This window comes from Anthonomus grandis, chromosome 14 (genome assembly GCF_022605725.1).
Source record: "Anthonomus grandis grandis chromosome 14, icAntGran1.3, whole genome shotgun sequence".
NCBI lineage: Eukaryota > Metazoa > Arthropoda > Insecta > Coleoptera > Curculionidae > Anthonomus > Anthonomus grandis.
Window position 1 is genome coordinate 14,020,477 of NC_065559.1, and position 26,004 is coordinate 14,046,480.

Consider the following 26,004-nt stretch of genomic DNA (forward strand, 5'->3'; position numbering starts at 1 on the left):
ACAATTATAACATTTAGAAATCATTCGACGAATGGTACGTTTTGGAGCCATAATCCAATATTTTTGGGAGAGAATATATTGAAGAGTTTGTAAGCCAGGGTGTAACATAATTTTACGAGTATATTCTATAATTAAATCCGTTAAACGATTATTGGAAGGTAAGAGAATTGGATGTTTTTTACCAAAATCAATTTGGCTATATTTAATACGGCCACCAACGCGTAAAATATCTTTTTTATCGAGAAATAGGGTGAGTTTGCGAAATACTTTTGTTAAAATTTTATTAGAATTAAGAGCGTGTATTTCAACTGAAAAACATTCATGTTGAACAAACTTTATGAGGAGGAGCAAGGATTCTTCCAATTCAAAAATTGAAAACATTCCATATTTGCGATTTGAGGGTTGAGTTTTACAATTATCAATAAATCTTTTTAAGTAACAAACAAAGAAAGAAGAAGTCTCAAATGCCGATAAGCATTGAATGCGACATTCTTCGGAGGGTTCGAAAAGTTCAAAATTGCTTGTTGGCCAATTAGAATGAGGTTGAGTAAGCCAAGGGGGCCCCGCCCGCTATAAGTTATTAGTAAGTAAATCCAAGGGAAAAAGACCTCTGGAACCTGGGTCAGTCGGGTTTTAATTTTAATAAGTTTTAACATTAATTTTAATTTTATTAGAGAAAACTCCCAAAACAAGTTACCAATTTTGAGAGTAAGACGGCCGCGCATAACTCTAAGCAAGCGGGGAATAGAAATCCTTCTTAAAGGGCATACCTTTGATTTTGAAATTAAAAAATTGGTTTTTATTGAGCCATCTTTATACAAATTTCGTAAGTATACTACTGCACAATATGCGTCCTGGCTAGAATCGCAAAATCCGTGCAATTGAGATGAGACTAAATCATTTTCAATGATTCGCCAAGGAATTTTTAATTGAGATAAATTATTAAGTTGCATTCTTATTTTAGTTCAGGTATCAATAATATTTTTTGGAGGCTGGGAATCCCAATCACACCCGCTACTCCAAAGCCTTTGAATTAAAATCTTTATAGAGATATTGTCACTGGAGACAAAAAATCTAGAGGATCAAATATTCTTGCAAGTTTTGATAGTAAATGTCTCTTAGTGCAAGCTATATCCCTTTGAGCAATTTTGAATGTAAAACAATCAAAGTGGAAATTCCATGAGAGTCCCAAAATTTTTAAAGTAGTGTCATCACTTGAGTTAAATGAAAGAGGATTGAATAGCCTGGAACAGGAAGGTAAGTGCGAGAGAAGATCGGGATGGTTACTGGCCCATTTTCGTAATTCAAAACCAGAAGACCTAAGAATTAATATGAGATCGTTTTGCAACTTTATTGCATCTTGCAAAGAGTTTTCTCCTGAGAGAATGTCGTCAACAAAAAATATCATTTTTCAATACTTCTTAAGCTTTTGGATAGTCTTTACAACGTTCTTTTCCTACCTCCAAAATGGTTTTTATGGCTAAATAGGGACTACAACTAACGCCAAAAGAAACAGTTTTTAATTCAAAGTCCTGGATTGGATCATTGATCAATTGATGAATCGATGCAATATTCGTTGGTAGGGAGTGTGCTTAGGGTTTACTAAAATTTGTCTATACATCTGCTTTATATCCGCAGTAAACACTATAGAGGGGAATCTAAAATTTAAGAGAATAGTAACAATATTTTGTTGAAGCTTGGGGCCTGCATAAAGACATTTATTTAAACTTTGCCCATTTAAATCAGGTGCGCTAGCATCAAAAACAACTCTTAACTTGCTAGTAGAGCTATCTGGTTTGAGAACACAATGATGAGGTATATAATAAGACCGTAAGCATCCAATATTTTTCGAAATATCAATGAGATACATATGTCCCAAATCAAGATATTCTTTTAAACATTCATTATACTTATTGTAAAGAGAGTTATTTTTTAAGAGCTTTCTTTCAAGAGATAAAAACCTTCGCAGAGCTATATCTCGAGATCCATCAAAGGAGGGTTCCGCCACCTTGAACGGTAGTTCAACAACATATCTGCCATCATTATTTCTAAAAGTGGTCTTTTCATAATGCTCCTCAACCAAAACATCATTTCAAGATAACTTAGAGCTTGCAGGAACCTCTTTTATTTCCCAAAAATGTTTTATGGTGTCTTCGAGATTATTGACAGAGGTTAAATAAGTATTACTAGAAGGAAAGATATTTTGAGAGGGGGAGGTAGAAACTTTACTTATAACAATCCATTCAAAAGAGGTATCTAGTGCTACAGGTTTATCGAGTGACATAGAGAGAGAATTTCTGCTTAGTAAATATCCAAAAATATCAGCACCTAAGAGCATGTCTATGGGTCAAGATTTATAAAATTTTGAGTCAGCGAGAGATAAATGAGAAAAATTTTTATAATAATCTTGAGGGAGAGAGACAGTAGGGTGATTATTACATATTTTGGGCAAAATAACAAAATCGAGTGTATAAGAGGGGTTGAGTTTTCCTACTGGCTTAAAAGTACATGAGACGCCACCTGTAGCCCGTGAGTGAGTTTGACCGATACCGTTTATATCCAGGGAAAGAGAATACCTTAATAGACCTAATTTTTTTAAACATTTTAGGTTATAAAATTACTTTAAGAGGCACTATCTAGAAGAGCTCGAACAAGTTTATATATACCCATTGCATCGCGGACTTCTATAATAGCAGTGGCTAATAATACTGTGCTAGAAATATTTGAGACTAGTGAGGCTGTAGTGGCTAAGTTACAATAAACATTTGACGTATTACTTGAGGAGAGAGGAACATTGGTTTCAGATCCAGAGTTACTATTAATGACTAGAGGAGTGTCCATATGTAAGAGTGTGTGATTTTTTTTAGAGCAATTTGACACACTGCACGAGAACTGCAGTGCCAGGACATGTGTTTCGTACCTAAACAATTAGTGCATCATCTCTTTTCTTTTATAAGAGAAAATCTCTCACCTGGATTTTTTGCACTAAAAATTGGGCAATTATATATGAGATGATCTTCAAGACATAACTGACAGGACACTTTCTTATTTATTACACTGTTCCTCTGATTTTGTTGTGAGTTAACGACAAAACTAGAAGTAGGTTTTGCTTTATACTGAGAGTGATTATTTGGTTTTTTATCATTGAGTTTAAAATGCGACTTTGATTTCTCATACTCCGACCTTTTAACAGAGCTATTAGAGTAAAAAACAGTGTCTAATGCTGAACATTGTTTATTTAAAAAACTGACAAGTAATTGAAAGTTGTTATGTAAGTTTTCATCTTTGACTAATTCTGAACCACATTCTAATTCAAGTAGCAGTCGCTTGATCCAATCGATCCATTAACATATTAAATAAAATAAAATCCCAGAACTTAACAGGGTAACCTAAATTTTCCAAAACTGAGATATTTTCCAAAAAAGTATTCACTAATAATCGTAAAGGAGCAGAGGTATCTAGCTGAGAAATTCGAACAGTTGATTGAATAGAGAGCCAGTGAGTATGAGCAATCAAACGCTTATAATCATACCTAGCTTTTAATGCATTATAGGCAACTATATAATTTTGGCTTGTCAATGGTGTACATTTAACGACAATCAGTGTCTTTTAAATAACTAACCAAATAATTAAACTTTTCAATATTAGTGATAGAGTCATTATTGTGAATCAAAGAGTCGTACATATTGATAAAGGTCTGCCTTGTTTTTAAATCTCCATCAAATACAGGTACAGAAATTTTAGGAAGTTTGGCATTATTATATTTTGATTGAGTTTGAATTTGAGTACCATTATTTTCTTCAAAATGTGTAGAAAATATAATTTGAATTTCAAAATTAGTTTTATCAAAATTCACTAAAATTTCCTTTTGATTATCCAATTCAGAATTTTCCTGTCCAGAAATTAATACAATTATGTTGTTGTGAATTTTCATAAAATTATCATATATAACATCAATCAACATGTACCTACACTTAAAAATGGAGTGCTGAGAAGGATCTCTTCGACTGATGAGCAGGTGAAACTATAAGGGAACTGATGTGGCGGTTTTTATAAGAGTGTCTAAATGTAGGAGTACGAGATTTTAAAAATTATTTTTTATTTAATTTTGATAATATGAGAATATTGGTATGTGGAGGCTCAGTATTTTTTAGAAAGGATATCCGGCTCGAAGGACCAACATGTGGGGGTGAGAGCAATAAATTTATGAGAGAAAAAGGATAATAAAAATGAACATACCATAGGCTGTTGATACCTTTCTTTTATATACTTGAGCTGCCCGTCACTCCCGCTACCGGCCGGTATTTTCGATAATCGGCGAGGTTTTACGGGATTAGTTACTTAATTTGAGTACTATAAATAGTAAAGTATACATTCAAAATGCTTCATATACATGAAAATGGTTCCCTTTTAGGTGCCTGTCCACTCCTCTCACGTCTGGTTCCTTCATTTTTAGGAGGGGAATGAGGAATTTTGGTGTTAGCGAGCAGACATATTTTTAGATATAGGGGTCATTTGAAATTTACTTAAAGAAGTGAGATTAATATAGGTATTTAAATAATTACTGCAAGTAATGCTAATGCCATTACTGAACATTCACCAATTTCTCTAATCATAAAATCCAAAAAATATTATATTTTTTATGTGGAATTTAGGTGTTATGTATCTTTTATTGTTGGTGTCTTTTAGGATCTCTTATTTGAAAACAACACACTGTACATTTATTTATGTATTTTATTAAATTGAACAACAACATTTCGTAAATGCACAGAAGATATTTTACAATGTATTCATACAATGCATCATTGCCATCGAAGAGGTACTTTCTGCTAAATCAATCACGACGTAGTTATTAGCGGCTTATAAAGTAAAAAGCAAAAGTTTCTTCGGGTACTGTATCGGTCCAGTGCCTTTATAAACAGGGGTTTCGAATATTTATAAAAAAAGATTGCGCATCGGAGAATTCGACGACGATGGTCGCCGACGATATCCATTAACTTTCGATCGATCGATGGAGAAAATTTTATTATTGGGAACGCGGCGCACGGTGACTAGACTGATTTGCAGACGTCCGATGCAATTTGTGATTGCAAAAACGATATTCCCACAGTTCGGTTATAAGAAGGAACGATGAATGGGCAAACTCCCTCATCAAAAGTTGACGTTGCCATGATTGTAGCGAGAATTTTTTTGTGATTCATATAAAGGGCGGGTTTCGTAGCAGCGAGTCATTAAATTCGAATTCAATTACGAATTGGTTCAGATAAAATTAGAATCTTGATAGTGTGCAGATTATTGGTGTTTCTAAAATTTAAAATGAAATATAATAATATAATTATCATAATAACTAACATCTGTCACACGTCATGTTGGTTTTGGTCAAAGCTTCCCATAATTTATGGTTGCTTTTATAGTTTTTCTTGTATAAATTTAAAACGAAATAAAATTGAGGGTTACTGGTAATAAGTATAAGGTACATTATACTTATTAAATATACGATTACTATTTATACGATTTTGTATTTGTATCTAAAAGTCAAGGCAAACTTAAGGAATTTATAAAAAATGTTTGTCTTAGTAGCTTATCCAGATCTTTAGCAGAAGTTAGTTGATTTCTTTATTACTATTGCAATCGGCTATTTATTTAATAATCAAGATCAAGAGAACATGCTTTATTTAGATGATACTAATTTAGTATCTACTTAACAAATACTGCTAGTTTTATAAACTTATAAAACAATTGAATAATATTTTAAATGCCAGAAACAAAATTCTAGATCTCGCAATTGTATCATAAATTAATATTATTTAGTTTTTCTTAGTTGTTAGACTTCAAAATAATATGCTCTGAGATCATTTAAAAAAATAATTTGTATCGATGTTTTGATTTCTATAAGATCATCCTCAGAACTCTGCAAAAAATTTATGTATCATATCATCAAGTTTCACGTAAAGGTAAGATCTGTGCATTTTAATATAGTACCAGCAGGTTATTAGCCAAGATAGTTTCAACTGTATTGCTTTTTTCTTAGAACAGTAAATTGCTAGGTCTTAAATATAATAAACTTCATAAGCATATCACCTATTCTTTAACAATTTTTTATCCTTCCTTTCATAATAATAACTATCAAATATTACTCAATATACAGTTTTTTTATTCGACTTATGAATCCGTGACTTAACAAAGTTCCTTGTAGTAATTTCAAGAACAGTGAAACAGAAAATAGATACATAAAAGTTTGAAAATAAAATTTAACGACAGCCTATGCTTATTAGCCTATGCCGAACAAAGCGAGCAATTTGCCATGACTATTGCATGTGGATTATTGTCTTACCTTTTCTTTTTGGTGACCTACTGCTCGAACCTGAAGCTATCTGAGTTTATGGTAATCATGAACTGTTGTGTCCGGAGTAAGTTTTTAAGCTAATCTTTCTTGAGTCAAGTTTTACCTATGTTTAGAGTATTGGTATAGTCGACAGATTGCATATTTTTATAATTTTTCTGTATAATTCTGTATAATAATAGTACTATAGCTTTAAATGACTTCTTCGCCTTTATAAATTGGGCGCTTTGAAATAAATGAGCCCTTTAACAAGTTTAGTTTTTCAAGGTATTAGCTTAATTGTACCTCTAACGCACTTTTACAGTTTTATGATGCGGTATGATCTTAAGATTTGCCAGTGGTTGAAAAAAAAGTTCAAAAAATCAGTTCGTCCAAGGATTATATGCTCTTTTCTCGTGAATATATTAACCGTTTCGAAGATCTCGTCTTATGATTTTAGTGATTTTTTGGAAGCAATGATTAATGTTTGTTAAGAATCTCATAATTTTTATATTCTCTTTTTTTTGTGGTCGAGTTCTATAAAGAAGAGATAAAATTAAAATTCCATGTCTCGGTCTCAAAACATCCTTTATATATGTCACGAAGGTTAAATGTTTCGCTAATAAAGCATCATCAGACCTTAGAAACTAGATGACCTGCTTAGTACTGACAAAAAAATCAAATAAAGTAAGTAGTAAGAGTGCAATAAAGATGGACATGACGCGGTCGATTTATTTGCTGACTTCTCCTCCCTGTGTATGCAAATCCCTATGCAGAAGTGAATATTATAAACGACCTAAAATGCAAATTAACCTAAATTAAATTAATATTACCCTAGAGTCTGTCATTAAGGGCATTCATTAATTAAAACTTCGAACGATCGAAACTGTGGAAATATAAAGCAATTAAACCCCACAACCAGCACAGCTTCCTTATTCAAATGCGTCCAATATGTGCACGTACTAGAAGTTTCTGTTAAGTGCTTTCAGAAATAGACATAAGTCGACAATGTATATTAATTTAATAACAGAGTAAATTATACTTTGTTCCTAGTGTTAGATAAAAAGGGACAAAAAAATAAACAAACTCACTACAGTATATTTTCAAAAGTAAATCACTTAATTACTTAAAACTAAATAATATTAATTTACTTATCGAAGTACGGCAAATTTAATAAATACAGACGGCGTTTAATACGAGTGTGTCGAAATATCATTCCCTATACTAGTGGGGTGATCTTCGTACAACCGCTTGCGGTCTGCATTTTTAAGGTGGGTATGCGCAGGTTTTTTCTTCCTTTTTTTATTTTAAACAAAAGGAATTCTTATCTGGCATAAGTAAACTGAGCATCATCAAATCAAATGTGGCCATTTGATAACTTTTTATTCATTGCGTCATCCATGTCCTAAAAGGAAATTAAATTAATATCAAAATTACTTAAATAGAGTAACTTAATTTAATCAGAATACACGAAACAGCGAACATGGTTAATAATTTGAGAAGAACTAACTACTTAAGGAAAAAAGCCACAAGTTCAACAAAGAAGCTCCTAAAAACATACGATTTGATTTTTATTTGAAAAAAAAAGGTGTTGATAGTGTTGATGCAAAAAACGCCTTCCCCAAATTTCTCAATTCTGAAATATGTGATTTTTTGTATGATATTGATGATTTTTTAAAGGGAATTGAAAACTACACTATCGCCACGACATAAACAAATAATATAAATAAAGAAGAAAAATAAGAAAAAATACTAAAAGAGTAAATTTGATTTGATTATCATCCATAACAAGAAAAATTTAGCAGCTTTTTGAAAAAGTTATTGCCTTTAAGATTCTGAAACTGGCTTTCGGTTTTGTTTTAATCCCAAATAAAGTTAGAGGTTTTAGTTTACAGACCATATATGAATCTCTATCTTATTTATTGTTTTAGTATTATTTTATTAAGAATTATTAAATACCATATCATTTTGTAAGCCGTTTTTGCCATGCATTTTATTCATTTTTATAACACCTTACCGGTCCGTAAATGGGTTCCACCCACGTATCATTTGAATGACGTCAACCGATGTTTTTAGACACGGTAGGCGCACAACCAACTTTGAGATCTGGCAGCACCAGAGAACAGTTACCCAGATTGAAGTATTTATTTAACGCCTTCTTCAATATACCAAAAGTTTAATTGGAGAACATCGAGACAAATAACTGTCCCAATGCCTAATACGCTTATGGTTTCATTTTTTTTATACACGACATATGCAAATTTATATTGGTTGATGGTAGGTTGAACTGAGGTCATGTGATTTAATATTCCCCTGTTACAAACTATACTAAGTAATAATTTTAAACTAAGAATAGAGAGACGCTGAGTTAAAATTACAAAAAAATATTTAGTGTGACGTTCTAGAAAACTTAGAGATCATTCTAGAATCTAGCTTTAATTTATAGATTTTCTTTTGATTTTTTGTAATTGAGTGGTAAATGATGGTTTTGATAGTTTTGCTCTGCCACGCTTCACATTTCAAAATTCAGTCTCCACCGACATAATAAAATAAAATATTAGATGATAGGTGATTCAGATTTTTTATTCTAATATAACACCGTGCCGCCAGAAATAGTTTAAAATGTGAAATTTGACTTTATTTATCTCTTACCGAGTAATTTCTTTCTTCTTATAACAGTTGGATTCCAAAAGCTTTTCAGCTCCAGTTACAGTATTAAATGCATATAGGTTATAAATTAGGAAAAAGGAAGTGAAAATACTGTAGTTTTGCTTGATAAATGACTTTTAGTTTTATTTTGTGAGTTACGTAAACCATAGAGAATTAGGAAAAGACTATTTATCCATTATGAACACTCTTTTACACAATATTACTAAAGAAAAAAATAAAAATACTAAAATAAGAATTTCTAAAATATTGTTTGAATTTTTAAATATTTAAGGCTAATAAAGTATGCATGTAAAATCTATTACAATGACAGCAGAATAGCAAAAGTTTTTGCTTTTTGGCTTCATTCATAGCCTCATGGCTAGAGGATATAGACTCAATATATGCATTTAAGGATATAAGCTTGCAAAATATTTCTATGTTATTCCTATCACCATCCTCCCAGCATAGAGGTATTATGATAAATGCTGTAGAGGACACAAAGAAGATCCAATAGGTCTTCTCTGGAAAACTTCACAGGTCACATCCGTTAAAATAAAAGTTAGGTAATTTTAATCCTTTTGTAATAATTGAGCATATAACCTTCTTTTTATTAAAAGTAAATAAGCCACTTGATAATTGTTTTGTTGTGATTTGCCTATTACTCATCCAACTAGGGTGACAAAATCCTCAAAAAAAAGCTAAATATAAAGCATTTCTAGTTAAGCTCTCCGATTTTCACCTCTCAGATCATAGGAGCATAATAAATACCATATTTACTCAAAATAAAGCAACTTCAAAAAGTATTAAAATACAATTAATTAAGTTTAGGCTTAAGTGTCGCAATCAGTAGCAGGATTTTTAACACACTAGCAAATGGTTGATCCTACCTGTTGCCTTTAATAAGTCAAAATTCTCCAGGAAAAACAAAAACGGTTGATTTAAATAATTTAAAAATATATTGGTTTAATCAGAATTTTAAGAGTAGGAGAAGACATAAAGTTTGTAATTGATCTATCATACCTGAGACCCGAATTAGAGCTCAGTGACACTATAAAATCTGCTAGGAAAATGTATCGAATTAAAATAAATATGATAAAATAGAGAAAATCTAAAGGAGCGGATTGCTCGCAAAAAATAAACCTAGAAAGTTGTGAAAAATTATTAATGAGTCTAAGTCTTCAAGAAACTTGACACTTCCTAAATTTTCGTAAGACCACTTTAATTTATATTTTTTTGCATGTTGCATTTCTCTGGATATGTCCAAAAAAATTCCATGAGATGGAAGTCATCCATGTAGGTATTTATCAGCTTATATCTATCAATCTATGTTCCTGATGAACAGTAATTCAAAGGATGTTTATAGACAAGCAATAAAATAGGCCCTATTTAAAAAAGAGAGTAATAGTAAATGATCTTCTCTTCCCACTTTGGATAAGGTGATGGTGATGTGAGAACATGATATTTTGCAAAAAATTGTCATAGTTTTTTAATAAAAATAAATGTCTCCGTCAATTTAGGTTTATAGTATAGTTGTCTAGATTTATTGCTGGTGACGGAAGTGGTCATGGCTTTCAAAAAGGGGTAAAGAGATTACAGCGGCTTCTGAGAACCCTCGAAGGCTTTTGATTATATCTGTCACTCTATGCAATGTCATATTTTTATTAAATCGATAGCAGGTTTTTGAGTTTGGACGCGAAATATTATTATCAGTACCAGTACAGGTGGGAATTTCCCAGTCATTTAGCTTGGGAACCTACCTTATTTATAATATACAGAGTCTCTCAGATTCAGGTAGAAAATAAAAGAATTATATGTAAACATTTCCTATAGGCCCTCCCCACGAAGATACGGCTCTTTAAGAAAGCCGCTGGAAATTGGTTTTTCTTGAATAACTTTTGAAGTACTGGGCATAATTTATTACAAATTTTACGTGATCAAAACTACTAAGGACATCTAAAAACGAAGTCCTTAATACACATTTACCTTGTTTATTTTGCCAGGGGCCGACTAGGTTGTACATTGTAATGCTTAAAATTTTAGCATCCTGTATGATTTGTTTCATTCTTGTTCATTGTCGATAAAATGAACCATTTTGGAGAAAAAAATTACGGAATCACTGTTTTATTTTAATTAACAAGAACTATGATATGTTCTTTTCTTCAGCGATGCGATAGTTGTTCAAATAATAGAGAAGTTCCATTTTAAGTTGTTTAATCTGAAAAAGTACATGTTTTTAAAAATACCTACGGAAAACTGGTAGGCAATTCCACTTAGGAAGTTTTGCGAAAAAAAGTACTGATTCTGGTCAGAGAAGAACAGTACGTACGGTAGAATTGCAGGAAAATATTTTGGATGCTGTAGCTGATACTCCTTAAACGAGTACTCGAAAATTAGCCGCTTAGCTTTAGACACCAAAAACAATAATAGATAAAGTACTCCAAGAACAGCTGTTATACCCATATCATCTACAAAAAGCGCATGAACCAACTCCTGAAGATTTTCCTCGTAGAATACAGTTCGCGAACTGGCTATTAGATCAGCAGCGATCTAATCCAATTTTCATTAGCATTATTCTTTTTACCCATAAAGCATGGTTTACCGAAAATGTTATTGTGAATTTACATAACTCGCATATACATATAGGCTGATGAAAATCCTCATGCCTCTGTTGTTCCAACATCAGTTCCAATTAATTAATATCTAGGCAGGAATCATTGGCATTTTTTTATTAGGCCATTCGTATTATCTTTACGATTGAATGGAGAACTTTATTTGTTCCTTCAGAAAAGTTTCCTGTATTTAATGAAGCATTTGCCACTTGCGATCCGCCGAAATACGTATTTTATGCATGATGGAGCCCCATCTCATTTCAGCGTTGCTGTATAACGTTTTTCCAAACTGTTATATAAGTAGAGGAGTATAAATTGTCTGTCCTCCTCGGTCTCCCGATCTAACGCCACTGGATTTTTATCTATGGAGTCACCTTAGAACCTTGGCGTATTCAACTCCTGTCGATACTCGGGAGAAACTTTAACAGATAATCAGGATTCAATGTGATGTGATAAGGAAGAATCCAGGGTTGTTGTGGCGAGTCCGGCAGTCCACGATTTATGGTACTCGCGAATGTATCACACGTCAAAGCTATCGTCGCTAAGTTTCAAGCTATTCATATTTATTATTTCAGGGTCTTTATCATATACAGGGTGTTAAAAATTTAAGCATTATAATATACAACTCAGTCCGCCGTTAAAATAAACAAGGTAAATGTGTTTTAAGGACTCCGTTTATGAGGTCCTCGATAGTGCTGGTCAGGTAAAATATTTATTAAATTATACCAAGTACTTCAAAATTTATTTAAGAAAAACCGATTGGCGTCTTTAAGGGGCCATATCTTCATAGGGAGAGCCTATAGAAAATTTTTTTAGAGGAAAATTCCATATTATTTTTTTATTTTCTCCCTGAATCCAAGAGATTTTCCACATTGTCCGGGACACCCCGTATGTTAACGATCTATCACTTATTATTTTGAATATGGTTAAAACAGACCAATACGCTGATACAATGTAATTTTGGTGGGTGAGGAATTTAGTGAGAATTCAAAATGCAGTTGCTATGGCAAAACAGTAGTTTAACTAACTATAAATTAATTTCAATAGCATCTGCTTGCTTGATATTAGTTGTAAAAATCCTAATTTTGGAAATATTCCATCGAGTATCTCCTTAGTATTCTCTGACAAACAGTATTGTACTAAACATGGTTGACAGATGAGTTGCTTTCCAATTACTTTTACCACTAGGTCAAAATAAAGGCACATATATTAAGCTACGCAAACTATTTTTTTTTATGTATTTGCGTTGAGTCTATTAAAATAATTAAATTCAAGTACATGACCATGCAAATATATTTTTCATGATGCCTATACGATAGGAAAATTTATACGTTTTCGTAAAATCAAAATCTGAAATTAATAAGCAAAACAAAAAATAAACTAATTAAGCGCTGTAAAAGTGTGATAAATAAAGTTAGGCATGGTTTCGTTCAACCCATGGCTAATTGTTGATTTAATTATCTTTGAGAATTCGTTACAAAATAACCTTGACTTGATTGTATATAAAAAATATACGTTTTCAGGTTTATCGAGGTACGATAAATAACTAGATATTAGGGTATTAAATACTAGTTGATGACGTTAATGACGTTGTTAAGGATGGATACAGGGTATAATGTGTTTGTTTAGTTGCTGTAAGTACAAATAATATGTGCACTTTGGTAATAAATTAGGGTCTAATTTAAATTATCAGATTTTTTATAAGGTTTCTTATTGAAAATGTTGCAGATGCTAAACAGTGAATCTTTTTTTATGTTACCTTACAATAAATTTGAGGTAGTGGGTTTCCATTATTTCATTACCATATTTGGTGGTAGTTTTTGTCTAGTTTACTTCGAGCTACAAAGAACTTTTTGTTATAGGTAAACATTGCGACATGATGTTTGGTCAACGTTTGACGGCATTGCTTTTTAAATATAAGGTATGTTAAATTTGGTAGTAAAAAACATATATAAATGAAAAAACAAAGTTTCACTTTTTTAGTTTTTCCTAACTTGTATTCTTTCTCTGTATAAAATGGTATAATAAGTATTTATTTCGTTCCAAATTTTGATTATGTTCAGTATGTAACACCTTTAAAAATTTATCTTTCTCTTGATTCTCTTAATAAAAGTTAGAATGAAAGAAGACGCCACACTGTGACTAGAGGTGCTTTTCTCGCAAAGTTCTTTATTTTTTAGGTTTTGGGCTCCTATATACTATATTCAAAAAAGGCGATAGCTATTGGGGGTAAAGTCACTTAATTTATTTAAGAGAATCGTATAAGCTATAAGCTATTATGTGTGGTGATATTGACTAGAAACAAGAACAATCACCTATTATATGTTATATTGTCGATCCTTTTTAAGAAGAAACCTCATACCAAGTGTTTGCAACTTGAATAGAAGCCAGACCAGTGTTTTAATTATTATTTGTTGTTCTAATCAATAAATAAAAAAGGCAATCTTTATCTAAATTAATTAATAATTTATTACTTTTTCTTATGAGAATATAATCATTTAGGCATAGGGCGCATAATACCTAATATGTTCGAGGTCTAGTAATCAGATTTTTTTATTATGACTGCTATTAAAAAAATAATTACAAACCGCTCATTTATCTGGACAACACAATGATCTTGCTTGATAATACGTAAAGCTTGTTCATTCACTCTTAACGTCCTCTAGCCGGTATTCTCGCTAATAATATTCATTTATAAGTAACCGAGATAGAAAGGACTTCCATTGGTTCAAAGCATTATTAACTGCCTGAGTCTATTTCGTTTAACAGCCCTCATTACCGAGTCAGTTATTACTAGTCGGTCGTCCGCAGATACACGTATGGTAGATAGATATAGTATACAGTGGCAACAAGAGTCTAGAATCTATCCCATCCCGAGACTAAACACTACATTGTTCCCATCTCAGAGCCAATAAATTCACTATGACTTGCGGTTTACAGATCTTTTTAATCTGTTTTATCGCGAACCGCTCTACTTTCATTCTAATATTGGGTTAAAATTGGTATACGTCTTACAATGGTAATTGCATATACAGCGAAGTAATACCGTAAGATTTAATAGATGACGGACCCTCGGCCGAGAACGAAATGAAGTAATTTTAAATATATAAGAATATGGTGATTAAGTCTAGATTGTAATAACAGTTAACTACTCTATAAATATTAACGCTTCGCTATTACAATCAAGACAGCTTACAAAATAGTGAGATCAACGATGTAATATAAATAGGGGAAAATGACAAATACTTAAGTGCGAAATAGGTGCCGAAAATTAATTAACGCATTATCGATGCTAACGTTACTAACAAGTGCATACATAGGAGAAAATGAATATTAAGGACAAGCCTCAGGGGTAACCTATTTCTTTGCTATTATTAATATTTTTTTATTTATTAAAAATATTAAAGAAAAAAACACAAGAACATTCATAAATAAGAGTTAGGAACATTAATCGGAAAGCTGTAGTAAAAGAAATCTAAGAGGTAACCCGAAGAGGATCTGACGTAATCATCACTGCACCAAGCTATCTGATGAATTGATCCAATCATGGAGAAATAAACTGTTTTCTGGAAGACATGTTTATGAAGTTTTGTCAATAAGCAGCGAAATACTAGATACTAACGAGATAAATTATTCCAGAGACAAAATCTTCTAATTTCAATGAAAAATTATTAAAAAAAAACTAAAAATATATTGTTAGACTACTATTTAAAGAAAACTGTTTAACATATTACGAGGTGCATGGTATTTCCATCGAAGCCTTGTATGATTATTATATGCCAGATACATGTCAGAGATGGATATCTTTTAGTGTAAATATTTTTTTTAAGTTTACCGTTAGTGTCACTGATTTGCAGAGTAACGAAATATTAATAATACACAAGACTTTACTTACATTGATATATTAAATGAAAAAGTTTACTGATCGATGTAAATATAAAAAAGTATTATAGAAAATATAGTTTAAATGTTATTGCCATGTTTGAAGTATAGGAATGTTGATGATGTATGAGATCCCTAAAAGAAAATTTACAAAATCGTAGCATTTTGACCATCAAGAAACTCGCCATAATGTAAAATATGGAAGTAAACATATTTAAAAGATTATGCAAAGGGAAGAAATACTTTTTAACAGATGATTTGGTTGGGACTTTGTTTTCTTGAACTGAGTAGTAGAGTGCATTTTCAAGTATAATTACCGAATTTTGAGGAAAATTCGGCAACAATTTTTCTTCTAACAACTTAATAAAATTGGCTTCATTCATTTGGCGATGATAGTCGCCACTAGCTTGACCCGCTTTAAAAACAAGACCAGCGTTGAGTACAAAACCACTCTGAGGTCCGGCGTGAACAATTACTAATCGACCTGAAAATCGAAGTAAGAAGGAGCAACATTTATTTTTTAAATAAAATCTAAATTATTGCCGCTGATACATATTCAAATCAATTTAGTATTGGGCATTTCGCCGTTAAAAAGTAATATTAACAAACAAAAAATTAAAAAAAAAAAATACTTTTAGCTTTAAAAAAAAAGAAAAATTCAATTTTACACTTATTCAACAATTTAACAAACTCGCATCTAAATCAATTTCCCTTATTATTATTTATATTAAATTTCAAGTAAATTTTAATTGGCTTAAGGTATAATAAACTTCTTATTATATATGATTTGTTGTTTTATTAAGATTTTCTTAAAATTTTATATTTATTATTAATTCTATATTCACGGCGAAATGTATAAATAAATAGATTTATCCTTAACTTTAATTATAAATTTAACTTTACATCGTAACTGGTGATAAAAAGCAGTGAATAAAGAGAATTAAAAATGTTCTTTTTATAACGTCCTTGCAAGCATTTTATAATATTACTTTAAAAATTATCGAATAATAAAAAAAATAACAATATTCTGAATACGTTTCAGTATGACCTTTAAAATGAGCGCACAAATATGTTTACCACTTGCTTCAATGTTGCTAAAAACCTCAAAAAACTCATTGCTTTGCCAACATTTTCCGAAAGTTAAGTCATTATCCACCCATGTTTCGTCATAGTATACAATATTTCTTCCTTCTTCCCTATATTTTTTAATTGCCCTAATATATTCATAGCGCCCATGAAGAATAGCAGGTCGCTCCACCAAGATGTTTCTTTTATTTTGACATTTTCTAAAGTAAAATCCGTTGGCCTTTAAAAGCTATCTCAAAGTTTCTCTGCTATACTGAAAATTCATGGTTTCTCGTAACTTAATAAGTAATTTATTTATAGTGGGAACCATAAAAATCATTGATTCTGCGTCTTATAATTGGAAAGTCGTCAAAATCCCTAAAGAGACAGATTCGAGATTTTTTATTAGGTGGGAATAAAGCATCTGATCTGGGTGTTCTGCTTGTCGTTTCATATCTGTCTTATGAATTTGATTTACTCTATCTTTAGAGACGCCAGTATATAGAACAATTCGATCAAACTTTTTTTAAGAGGCAATTTAAATGCGTTGGCTAGAGCCTTTTCATCGCAAACCCTATAAACATTTGCTATTATCTCCTTAGATTGATCGGTTAATGGCTGTCTATGTAAGAATTGGTTTCTTTCCATAATGAATATTTCGGAATAAAGTAAGAATTCTTTTAAAACTCTGGAAATAAATATACAATTTTTGTTATAAAAATACTATTTGGTAGTTGAAAATTACAACCCACAATAACCGTTAATAACACAAAACAGAAAAAAAATAACAGTTAAATATAATTGCAAATTAATAAGCGTTGAAATCGCAAAATCGTCGAAAACGGAGAATCTCTACGCCTATGGCAAGATAACCAGAGAAGAATGCTTTAATCCTAAAATATGCAAATGTGTCACGTGAGTTATATGCCTAAGAAGTGCTGAGTCTCCAGTGTAAATCTACCCACTTGCGGGGTTGGCTACATCAGTACTTTTTGCGTTATATCAACCTTAGATTTTAAGGCGCTTTATCTCATTATTTCTGTTGCTGCACGTTATACTGTCAATTTGTATTTTAAGAAATAAAATTGTTTTTTAAAAGGTCTTCGTGTCGTTCAACGTTCGTATTTGGCGCAGTCGGTAGATTTGTGCCTTAGTTGTCAGGAAAGTCGGTCTACAAAATTTTCGTATCGTACGGAAATCGTACCGAAAAACAAAGACTTCTAGGAGTGTTTCCAACACTAATGGTGCAATCCAGAAAAACCAGCGACACCTGACACCTCTGTAGGTAGACTCAAGAGATCACGGGAAGAAGGAGTCACGCAGTAAGTGCCTTTTCCTTTCACCTCTATAAACTCTCTGTTTAAGGAATTTATAGGGATATTTAGGAATTATCGCGAATTAAACGCATATAGATTTTATTTCCAGCACATTGAATGCATTTTTTAGTTGATAGTTCCAGCGAATTGATCGTATTTAATTTTAATCTCAAGCGCATGGATCGCATTTAGTTTTAGAACATTATATCATTCTTATGAACGATATAGAAGTACTTCGCTTAGTGATTTATCTTTAATAGAAAAACTTATAGAAATGACTTCACCATCCACTACCACCAAAGTAAATTGGGATCTTTTCAGAGCTAAATTAAGCAATATTAAGCCTTACGATGGTGATTGCAATAAGCTTAATAAATTTATTAGTAGATGCGAAAGCTTTATTGATAGTTATAGGAACCTCAACGACGAGGAATTAAATAAACATATATTCGAATGTATCCAGGAAAAATTAATTAATAAAGCTGAAAATTTAGTCGATAACCGCGCCGAAATAACTGATTATTACATTAAACATTACGAAAAAACTGACCTAAACACTTTTATTGCAGACTGTACAGGCGTTCAAAAAAATAATATGCATCTAAAAAGACCCGCCAGTCTTGAAGACGCAATGGCCTATATTAAAGAGTTCGAAAATTTCGAAAGGCTTTATGGTAGTTTCGAAACAAATAAGTTTCAAAAATCTAGTCACAATCCTAATAATAATGTATATAATAACTTTAGGACTAGTAATAATGTATCGAGTAACCCTCAGTCATATAACAGACAAAATCACAAAAACTCCTTTAATTCACAACCCAATCAACAACGTTACTCTCAAAGACCACAATTCTCTAATCAACATAACTCTTTCACACCACAAATGCAAACTTCCCAATTTCCAATTGGCCCTGTTAACATTCCACCCCCAAGGCAGTTACCACCCCAAAAATATTTCACAAACAGTAAAATATTTTTGAAAAACCAAACAATGCCTTTAAACCCGGTCAAATAAATCCGCGGGATCTACCAAAACCGGAACCAATGTCCACCACTTCTAGAAATCCTTCTATGAGAAGTTTCAGACCACCCCCACAGTATGGAAATCGCAACTATTTCCAAACAAACCCAAATGTAAAACCCAACTTTACATTCCAGGAATTAAATCACCAGGAATATCCTGATGAGTCCTCTCGAGAATATTCCGATAATTATGAAGGCACATATTGCACCAATTATGCTGATAATTGGGAAATAGTTTAAGACTATTTTGATGAAATTGATCAAAGTGTCGAATTAAAAAAATAAGAGAAAAATCCCCAAACATTCAAATAAAATCTATAATACTGACTTTCTAAATTTTTAAGACCTATCCATAACAGATCAAATAACATAGTTGAAATAAATATTTCTTCTTATAACTCGCTACCCTACCTTGTAGTTAGTTCCCCCAAAACAAAATTATTGATCGACACTGGTAGTAGTAGATCAATACTAAAAACCGTATATTGCAGAAAAATATTTCCCGAATTGTATATATAACTCTAAAAACATAATAAAGACAGCTGTAGCAAAAATACTCAGTATCAAGCTACAATCCCTTTACTGTCAGAATATGGAATCAACCATAAACTAAATTTTATACTTTTTGATTTCCATGATTATTTTGACGAAGTAATTGGGCTCACAGATTTACTGAAAACAAACCTAAACATTGACTTTAATAACCAAATACTTTGTAACAGCGAAACAACAATACCATTTAAGTTTCGACGACCCGAGGACGTTAACATCACCTTATCTTTGAACCCTCACGAAGGCACATTAAAAAGTCTACCTGTTTCTGTAGATGAGTGCGCATAATTAGTACCTTCGATGTAATTTGATCAGCTTTTTATCCCACAGACACTTAGCTGTGCAAAAAATGGTCATGCAACCCTTGAAATAATAAACAATACTGATAAGATTATTAATGGAACTTTAAACAGACCAATTAACGTCGAATCTTTTGAATCAGACACTTTTGAATTTTTCTCATACGAATGTATTAAGCAAATTTCAAAAAATAAATATTTTTAAAATTCACCATGCAATAACGATATAAGAAATCTTATTCGTTCAAAGCATATGAACTCTGAAGAATCGCGTGCTATAATTCATTTATGCACCGAATTCAAATATATATTCTATAAACCAGGAGACGAACTTTCCTTTACGTCCAAAGTAAAGCATGAAATAAACACTAGCGATGAGGTCCCTGTACACACTAAATCATACAGATACCCCTATGTCCACAAGGATGAAATAAAATCCCAAATAAATGATATGCTCGAGAAAGGAATAATACGACCTTCTACTAGTCCATGGAGTTCCCCTATATGGATTGTGCCTAAAAAATTGGACGCATCCAAACAACAAAAATTGCGTGTTGTCATTGACTACCATAAAATCAATGAAAAGACAATAGACGACCGTTATCCAATCCCTAATATCACTGACATACTTGACAAACTAGGACGTTCACAATACTTTTCCACCGTTGATTTAGCCAGCGGGTTTCATCAGATTGAAATAGCACAAAATTCAATCCAAAAAACCGCTTTTCCTATAGATAACGGGCACTACGAATATCTTAGGTTGCTCTTCGGCCTTAAAAATGCCCTTAGTACTTTCCAACGTGTAATGGACGAAGTTCTAAAATAAAAGATCTTCAAAATAAAGTATGCATGGTATACATGGATGACATCATCATTTTTAGTACAAGACTCCAAGAGCATCTTCAAAACTTCAATCTTGTGTTTAAATTAAGAGAAGCCAAATTAAAAATCCAAATCGATAAATGTGAGTTTCTCAGAAAAGAAGTTGAATTCCTAGGTCATGTTGTGACACCTCAAGGAATTAAACCTAACCCCAGAAAGATTTCAGCAATCCAAAACTTTCCAATCCCTCGAACTCCAAAAGAAATTAAACAATTTCTAGGCCTACTTGGGTATTACCGCAAGTTCATTAAAAACTTTGCAAAAATTACAAAACCCCTTACCCAATGTTTGAAGAAAAACGAAAAAGTAATTCACAATAAAGGATTTATCGATTGTTTCAAACTTTGCAAATCTCTTTCAATTTCAGAGCCGGTATTAGCCTACCCTGACTTTACAAAACCATTCGAACTTACGACAGATGCTTCGAATTACGCCATTGGTGCCATATTGTCTCAAAATGGACACCCAATTAGTTATGCTTCCCGCACTTTAAACTCAGCAGAAATAAATTATTTCACCATTGAGAAAGACCTTTTAGCCATAGTCTTTAGTTGTAAATACTTTCGACCATATTTATTCGGTCATAAATTCACCATACTATGTGATCATAAACCTCTAGTGTAGGTTTACTCCCTTAAAGAACCAAATAGTCGATTAGTTCGATGGCGACTCAAACTCGAAGAGATCTCTCTAGAGATCTTCTCTGTTGCAAACGAACATGGCGATATAGACGAAATAATAAACCGATTTTTACGAGCATCAAACGACCTACCTATACTTGAACGATGATACTTGACGACGATGAACTAGCATCCATCCTTGGCACTAAAAAGACAAGTAAAATAAAAATATTACAAGACATTCGAGTTTCACCAAGAGGAACTATCGAAGATTTGACCCCAACACGACAATTCTCACGACAATTCTCCCCGATTCCCGAATTGGACAATTCAGACTTAGAGACTGTACATACATCTTTTGAAAACCCAATTTTTTATTTTTCACTTACTGAAAGACTACTCAACGGGTATAGAAACCAAGTTCTCCTTACCGAAGGTGATATAGAATCACTTAAATGCCAAATCTCACAGGTATTTCAAAATACCAGGATTCTAGTAGTCATCCCTAGGAATAACCTAATTCCCAATATAATTCGATTCTTAAAAGAATTTATTGAGCCAAAACGTTTATACACATTCTATTTTCGAACGGAAACTCTAGCTCAAACCTTTACAAGAACCATACAAAAACTTTTTGTAAATTCCTCCTTTAAGTTTGTTCAAAGTACGATATTCCTAGAAGACATCGAAACTCAGGACGATCAGCAAGAAAAACTTAGACTCTATCACACTACTAAGACTTGCCATAGAGGAATTTCAGAAGTGAAGTGTGCTCTAACTGCTAGATTTTATTGGCCTAAAATGGTTGAAGATATCGAACAATATATTAATCTTTGCGAGATATGTAAAAAGAATAAATATGACAGGAATCCACCCGCCATAAAATTTAATCTGACCCCTTCTACCTCGAAATCGTTCCAACAAATTCACATCGACTCGTTCAAAATCGATAACGAATCATTCTTGACAGTAATCGACGCTTTTTCTAGATATGGACAAGCTTATCGTCTTAAAAGCCTAACAGGCCCAAGCATCATAGAGTGTTTCCTAAACTTCATCTCCCATCATGGTTTACCTCTTAAAATCACATGTGATCGTGGAACCGAATTCAAAAACACGGATTTCGAAGACTTTTGTCAATTATATAAAATAGAATTGCATCATACTACTGCTAAAAATAGCAACTCTAACTCTCCTGTGGAACGATTCCATTCTTAATCGAAGGTTATCGTTGCCTTAAAGAGAAACAAAATCGCCTCACAACTGAGCAACTTGAAACGTGCTATCCTAGGTTAGAATAATTCCATTCATAGCGTAACCAAATTTACCCCTTTCGAAATCATCAAAGGTCACATAAATGAAACTAATCCTTTTGATCTTAACGACCAAATAATTGTCTCCGACTATGTTCAAAATCATAAAGAAAAATGTCAAAAGACTTACGATAAAATAGCAGAAAACAACCAAGCTATTAAAGAAAGGATCATATTTGAAAGAAATGAAAGTTGTGAAGAACCCCCTAAATTCGACGTATCTAAACCCACTTATATTAGAACTAAGTTACGAAGTAAAGCACTTAATTCAGGAAGACTATAATAAAAGATCAGTCCTCGATAAAGTTAAAAACTAACTCAGAACTTATCATAAAAACTTCGCACGAAGACCAAAAATTAAACAAAATCAATCTTTACAGGACAAAAATGGACCTGAAGATCTTTCCAATACTGACACTACTGATAACGCAGGTACTTCAACTGACACACAGCGACGACGTTAAACTAACCCCTATCAAAAACCCCATTCTTCCTATTTCATTAGGACCATCTAAGATAATTTACCCTAAACACACCTTTCTCCATTTTATTGACACACACTTACTAAAACAACATTTAAATAATATATAAGTATATTTTAACAAATTAAAGGCTCAAACCTCTAAAGGAAAATCGACCCATCCTTTAAATTTTATTGGCCCAACCCATGGCTTAATACTCAGAACCGAGTATTTAATTAATATTACTCAAAGTAAATTGTTAAATCTTGAACCCACAGACAGGACTAAAAGAGGTCTGCTCAACATAGTAGGGAAAATAAACAAATGGCTATTTGGCACCCTTGATGCCGACGATGAAAAATACTATACTGACGCGATAATAAGTTTGCAAAAAGATAAAGACAATTTAGTCAAGACGGTAAACTCGCAAATGTCATTGTCAAAGAAACTTATTGATAACTATAATTCTACAATATTTAGTCCTATAAATAACCAAATTAAGTTAGAAAAAGGGATCAACATGCTACAAATGTATATAGAAAATGAAATAAATAATACGTATCTTTATATTTCTTTCGAAGGTGTAATTTCTCAAATCAATTTAGATTGCCAAAACTTAATAAACTTTTTGGATAATCTAGAAAACGCCATCACTTTCGCAAAGCCTAATGCAGTACACAATTCTGTAATTTCGGTAAACGAAATCAGAGAAATGATGGAATGCTTGGAAACTATTTACGATCCTAGAGTTTTGCCAAATTTTAAGAACATTCTTTAGTACTAATTCCTTGGAACACAAGTAAGTTTTTCAAGTAATAAAATCATTTTCGCAATTCATGTCCCTATATTAAAACTTAAACAAGCCACTTTCCACCACCTACTTCCTATCATACAAAACAATTCCATCATTTTTCCAAAATACCCCTACCTGGCACAAGAAGAAGTCGACATCCAATTTGAAGACAGCTTATGTCCAGAAATCGAGAAAACATTCTCCTGCCTAGAGAACTTTTAACCTCAGGATAGTTGCAATATTGAGTTGTTGGAGAAACGTCCACCAACAAGTTGCACACAAGTCCTTACCAAATGTACCCTTATCCAAGTTCCTGCAAACTGCGGAATAAAGCTTGATGGAAAAACATATTCCAACGATGTCAAACTAGTAAAAGGGAAACCTTTGGTACTATCAGAAATCCAAGACTACAAACCTCAAGTATCCAGACCTTACAAGTTGCCCAATGTAAGTCAAGTCAACATACAAGACACTTATGAACTCAGGAGCCTAGCGAACCAGCTACATCCCATTGACGACGTTTCACCGATCCAGACTTCAACAATAATCAACAGTACCCTGATTATTGTTATTATTATAATCATAACTTTACTAGTGGTTGTCCAGAAGAAGCTGCTTCCAAGACACCAGAAGCCAAAACCTGGACCTGCCACTTCCAACCCTGAAGAGCCAGAAGAGCAAACACACTCCATTATGTTTGCCTCTTAAGGAGGGAGGAGTTATATGCCCAAGAAGAGCTAACTTTCCAGTGTAAATCTAAATAGCATATGTCTCGACATATGCTACGTTCTTAATTTGGTCCATAGGCATATATAACTAATTATTAATATTAAAAATCCTTTTAAATAATATGAATGTTACTATATCATTATTATTTTTAATAAGAATCAGTTTGTCTTATTTAAAGTGGATGATTTTAAATGCTAAAAAGTCTTTGGAACATTAGATAAGCTTAATGTTTTTATCTCTAGCTGATCATCATGTCTACAGAAGCACAAATAATTCGCTATATGGAAGAAGAAGTCATACACGAAACTCAGAAGTAAATATTTGAGCCGAGATTTTAAATATTTTAATTTTATAAGTTATTACTTTTGGACTTTCGTTTTAGATATAAATTCGATGATCCTTGGCATTTCTTTAGAATAATTTAATGCCAACAAAATGCATCAAAAATAGTCCAGCAAGGTTGAATGTAAAAATTTACAGTCATCGGACCCATACACTTTTAATCATTTTTAATTGTCACATTATACCATAGAGTAATATAAAAAGTAAAAAGTATGAGAGGGTTCAATCCCATAGTGACAAGTAGGCATCATCTTTCAACAATCATCTTTACCCTAAACTCGATTGCAGCGTACGGTTGCGGTCTAACCGAACTAAAATAATTGACATTTGTCACAGTCGGTAAAATAGTCTACTGTAATACCGATCCGTCATAGAAATGAAAGGCAGGCTATTCAAAATTTTAGAATGGCGCGAAATTTAAAATTATTGACCCATTAAATCAATTTTTAACAGCGTAAAGGCTGTGAATCTCGATCACAAACTCTAAAAAATTATGAAATAGTGCAAGTGTATTAATTTAATTTTTGAAGAGGCTAAGAGTGATAATGTATGTAATTTAAGTTTATTTTTTACATTTTTTAATTGAATACGTTCGTATTTTGACATTAAATTCATCAAATTTGCTTTTAAGCTGTTAAGTTAATGCATTTAGGCCCTTCAAAAAAATAAATTGTTAATTGCACTTTTTCATTAATTTTTAGAGAATGTGAAAGAGATTTTACAGCCCAATACGCTATCAAAAAAAGATTTAATGGGTCAATTATGAAAGACAATATTTTACAGATTAAGTATAATATAGTTAATCGTATTTTGAGAGTTAAATGCTCGATTATCACTGTTATCAACAAATTAACAAGGGTAGGGGTTGAATTTAAGTCAATTGTAAAGTAAGTTTATAATTTATTGTCTTAAAAGGGATCCTGATACAATTTGTTTTTGTGCTGCTTTAGCACAACACTATCCATGGTATGCTTTTTACATTTTACATTTTAAGGATATGATACAAAAATTACAATTTATCAATTTTATAAATTAATTATTTATAGACATAAGAACTATATTTCTCAAAAATATGCCCTAAAAATTTTATGTTTACTACCTACTTTTTTGTACAGAGGGCACCCGAAAATGTTAGGGGCGTGAT

At 32.2% G+C, this 26,004-nt stretch overlaps 1 protein-coding gene and 1 long non-coding RNA gene across 6 annotated transcripts in view; one reads left to right on the top strand and one right to left on the bottom strand.

Moving 5' to 3' along the window:
* Positions 1-26,004, top strand: part of LOC126744646 (uncharacterized) — a 228,790-nt gene that overhangs the window by 39,806 nt on the left and 162,980 nt on the right. The window lies entirely within an intron of this gene.
* LOC126744664 (uncharacterized) overlaps positions 6,815-26,004 on the bottom strand; it is a 91,706-nt gene continuing 72,516 nt past the window's right edge. The window contains exon 4 of the long non-coding RNA XR_007663276.1: positions 6,815-7,727. This is a non-coding gene — a long non-coding RNA (uncharacterized LOC126744664). The remainder of the gene's footprint in view (positions 7,728-26,004) is intronic.